Raw genomic sequence first — 4,615 nt, forward strand, 5'->3', positions numbered from 1 at the left:
TTATTTTATATAGACAGTAAAATAATGCCAAGACACCACGGACAAATGATAAGGAAGAATCACCTTCAACATAAGCAACTAGTTATTAAAGTCATTAATACAAAACGAAATAAAAAGTGCAAAAGACTAAAAATAAAAAGTATTATACTAAACACTTGTCTTCACCAAGTGATGTAAGAGACTTAGGCAAACATGGCCTTGATTGTCAAGAACTCTTACGATCAATCTTGGATCCCGAGACGACTCACACACTCTATGATGGACAATGGATGATGGTGGTAGATGATGGTCTTGTGATGGTGGTGGATGGTGGATGAAGTGTGAGAGAGGTGATGTGCCAAGGGATGAGTTGCAATGAAACCAAGCACTCCTATTTATAAGCTGAACGGAAGCCTGGGCACGGCCCCGTGCCTGTCTGACAATCTCTTTCCTCATTAATTGTAATTCGCAATTACAATTAATGCGCCTGCAGTACTTTCGCCACGCCCCCGTGTTCACTGGGCACGGCCCCGTGGTGGGCAATAGAAGCTTCTATAGGTTTGTCTTATCTGCTGCTTCTTGGGCACGGCCCGGTGCTCGCTGAGCACGGGGCGTGTTCAGTCTTCTGCCTTCTCTGTTTTGCTTGGGAGGATGCTGTCGAGGGGTCGGGCAATCCACTTATGTTCCTTTTCGTGTATTTATGTTAGATTTAGCTGCCTTTTTACTTCTTTTGTTAATTTGAGCTTATTTAATCCTGAAAATACAAAAGGAAGACAAAAACACTCTTTTTCCAACATTAGTACTTAAAAAGGGTTAGTTTTATGCCTCATTTGATGTAATTTATATGTTGCATTTTACACACATCAAATATCCCCACACTTGAATTTTTGTTTGTCCTCAAGCAAAACTTTTTAATACGTGGCTTACACTCCCAAATGGAATGGGTAGAAAAGAAGGTTTTGGCTTGTCATAGAGTGTCGGGAATCCAAGATCTTTATTGGGTTTTATTTTTATTTATTTATAATCCTATTCGTTATGATTTATTTAGAACGTTTCATAAGAGAAATTACTTATTTGGGCATAACATGCCTTTTTAAAATTCCATTTATATACAAGTTCACATACCTCACGGGAGAAATCACTCACACTCGGCCGAAGGTGTCTTTTTTAGTGAATCACTCGAGAGCGGCATGGAATTTATTCCTACCATAGGCTTGCCAAGCAATCAATCCTCCTCCTTTTTAACTTTTTACCTTTGTAAATATCAAGAGAACTTTTTGGGTAAAGGCTTGGGCTAAAGGTGGGTAGTTGGGTTAGTGGTTAGTAGAAAAGGGCGAAAAGCGTAAAAAGCGTCGGTTTTCGTAAAACATTTTGTTTTAGTGACTTTTTATTTTTAATGAAGTATTTCTTCAAACAAGTTTTTGTTTTAGGAGCTTTGTTTGTTTATTTCTAACTTCATTGTAAATTTTTTTTTTAGTCACACGAAAACCGAGCTAGTTACTAAAATAAAGGGTAAAAATAAAAGGGTTTTTTTGGTGGGTAAAAAGGGTTTTGGGGTAAGAAATGAAAAAGGTTTAGGCTCAAAGGGGTTAACTAGGGGGATTTTTGGGTAGGTAAAAAAAAATTAAAAATAATGGTGTTGAATGAAAAAGGGTTAATCCTAATGCCTCCATCATATACTTACTTGGGTTTAAGTTGGTAAGGACCGGGAATGAATTGTCGTGGCAAGTTCTAAAGTCGTAAGAACCAAGCGGCTATTCACACAAGAAACGAAAAATGAGCATTTAGCGTAAAGATGTATATTTGTATGCTCAATAAAGGCTCAAAACTCACTTTTTGTGGGAATGGGTTTTTTTATGTGATCAAGTATATATAATCGAATTTTAACTAAGTTTGTCATGCCGTTTCATAATTTTCTTATGTTGGTTCTTTTTATCACGATGCTATCGGTTGTAAATTTGTAAAAATATAACCTTGTTAGTCTTATAATTCCCAACTTAAACTTTAGACAAGTAAAAAAAATGAAATTTTTTGAAAAAAAATTGGGGTGATTAGCGGTTCCAATAGAGTTTTGTGTAAGGCTTGTTATTAGGACTTGCAAAATTCAAGGTTTTAGCATCCCCCCCCCACACTTAAATTACACATTGTCCTCAATGTGTCCCAAAAATAAATTTTTAGGTTGATTGAATGTGTAACATGGTGTTAAAAGCAAAAAAATTATGTTACTGGCGGTCTGGACACGACCCCGTGGTGACCGGGCACGGCCCCGTGTTTAGGTGCCAGTAACGATAATTAAAGAAAAGAAACAGAAGCCTGGACACGGGGGCGTGTCCGGTGAACACGGCCCGTGTCCAGTTACCTGAACTGGGAATTTTTCTGCAGGGTGTTCAGCACGGGGCCGTGTTGGCTGGGCACGACCCGTGCTGAACTTACTGTAATGGAGAAATTGTTGTCGGGTGGCCTTGTTCTTGTGCATGGGGCCATGTTTCTCGTTTCCCTTATCATCCTTTACCACCATGAGTGTGTTTTATTCCTACATATTAAAACTAAAACATTAAATTTAAACTAAGGATAGTTCCGCGGATTGCCTCCGTGGTGCGCCACGTTTATAAGGGTCTTGGCTAGACCCAAGGCAAGGTTATATGTTTTCTGAGCTGGATGTTTTGCTTTCCATGTTACATCGTCGGAGAGCATCATCCAAACTTGAATCAATAACCTTCATGTAGTTGACCTGGTCATCGTCCTCTATTCTCTTCCCAACCCCGAATTTTACTTCATCATCCCCGTACTTTAAGGTGAGCGTTCCGTCATTCATGTCTACCACTGCCTGTGCGGTGGCGAGAAATGGTCTCCCTAGTATGAGGGGGACTACGGTGTCTTCTTCCATATCGAGTATGACAAATTCGGGCGGGTAGACGAATTTGTTTACCTTGACTAGGAGATTTCAATGACACCTTGCGGGAATTTGACGGATCGATCAGCAAGTTGTATGCTCATTTTTGTAGGACTCGTTTTTCCTAGGCCGAGTCTTTTGAACATTGATGAGGGCATGAGGTTAATGCTAGCCCCAAGGTCGGCTAGTGCATTACGAACGGGGGAGTCCCCGATCGAGCAAGGAATCGTGAAGCTTCCGGGATCGATTTTCTTTTGGGGGAGTTTGTTGAGTACGAGGGCAGAGCATTCTTCGCCTAAGTTAACTAATTGCAATGTTTCAATTTTCCTTTTATGAGTGAGGAAGTCCTTCATGAACTTAGAGTATTTGGGCATTTGGGTTAGGACATCAATAAAAGGAATGTTGACATGCAATTGTTTTAGTAGACTTTCGAATTTTGCGAATTGCTCATTGGTCTTTTCACGGATTAACCTACCGGGGTACGAAACTTGAGGAGCCTTGGTAGGCTCTGGTGATGGAGAGGAACCCTTCTCTTGTAGGGGCGGCGGTATAGTCTCCTCGGTAGGCGGCGGCCCTTCCGTAGGACCCACGGTGCGGTTTCGCAATGTGATGAGGTGAACTTGCGCTTTTGGGTTTGTTTCGGTATTGCTTGGTAATGCGCCTTGTGGTCTCTCGGAGAAATTTTGGGCTAGTTAACTTATTTGTTTTTCTATGTTTTGAATACTAGCTTCTTGATTTCTAAAATTTGATTCTAATTGTAGAAACCTCTCCGAGTTTTTCTTTTCAGTGTCGGAGATGAGGCGAGATATGGTATCTTCAAGCCTTTCTCGTCCACCTTGTTGTTGAGGGAAATTTTGTGACTCATTTCTTGGTTGTTGAAAGTTTGTTCGTTGGTTTTGTTGGTTACTACTATTGCTGGGTTCTCTCCAACTAAGGTTAGGGTGATTTCGCCTTCCTTGGTAGTAGGTGCCCGTTGGAGGACCCGACGGCCTAGGTCTATTATCAATGTAGCTTACCGACTCTTGTTGATCGTCTGTTTCTTTCATACAACTCCAATTTTCATGTGGCCCACCACACCCTTCACAAGCCATAACCGAGACTGTTTTTGTCATTTCCAATTTTTTTATTTTCGAAGAAAGGGCCTCGATTTGGGCTTGTAAAGAAGTGCTTTCATCAACCTTATGGGCGCCCGGGGCAATAGATTTATTGCCTCGGGGAGTGTGCCACTGAAAATTGGTTTGAGCAATTTCCTTAATTTGATTATATATCTCACACGGGCGGCGATTACCTAAAAGTCCCCCGGAGCTAGAGTCAAGTGTCTGCCTTGTGTGTGGCAACAACCCATTATAGAAAGTGGATACTTGTTGCCATATCGCAAGGCCGTGATGTGGACACTTTCGCAATAGCTCCTTGAACCTTTCCCAAGTTTCATATAAGGATTCCCCGTCCTCTTGTGAATATGTATTAATTTCAGTCATTAATTTAGCCGTTTTAGCGGGAGGGAAATACTTATATAGAAATTTTTGGGCTAGTTCATCCCAGGTGTTTACCGATCCAGCTGGGAGGGCGTTAAGCCAAGCTTTTGCTCGGTCTTTTAGTGAAAAAGGAAACATTCGGAGGCGGATGGCGTCATTTGATGCTCCATTGATCCGAAAAGTATCACATATTTCTAAGAAATTAGTAATATGTAGATGGGGATCCTCGTCCGCAAGCCCATGAAAGGTTGCGGAGTTTTGAAGCATC

The 4,615-nt window shown here is 41.1% G+C and overlaps 1 non-coding gene across 1 annotated transcript; it reads left to right on the top strand.

The window, feature by feature from the left end:
- The first annotated feature begins 4,249 nt into the window (after positions 1-4,249).
- LOC118485230 lies at positions 4,250-4,356 on the top strand. Its single transcript, XR_004875535.1, has one exon. It is a non-coding gene; the product is annotated as a small nucleolar RNA R71 (small nucleolar RNA).
- The last annotated feature ends 259 nt before the right edge of the window (positions 4,357-4,615 follow it).

Source organism: Helianthus annuus, chromosome 12 (genome assembly GCF_002127325.2).
Source record: "Helianthus annuus cultivar XRQ/B chromosome 12, HanXRQr2.0-SUNRISE, whole genome shotgun sequence".
In the NCBI taxonomy this organism is placed as follows: Eukaryota; Viridiplantae; Streptophyta; class Magnoliopsida; order Asterales; family Asteraceae; genus Helianthus; species Helianthus annuus.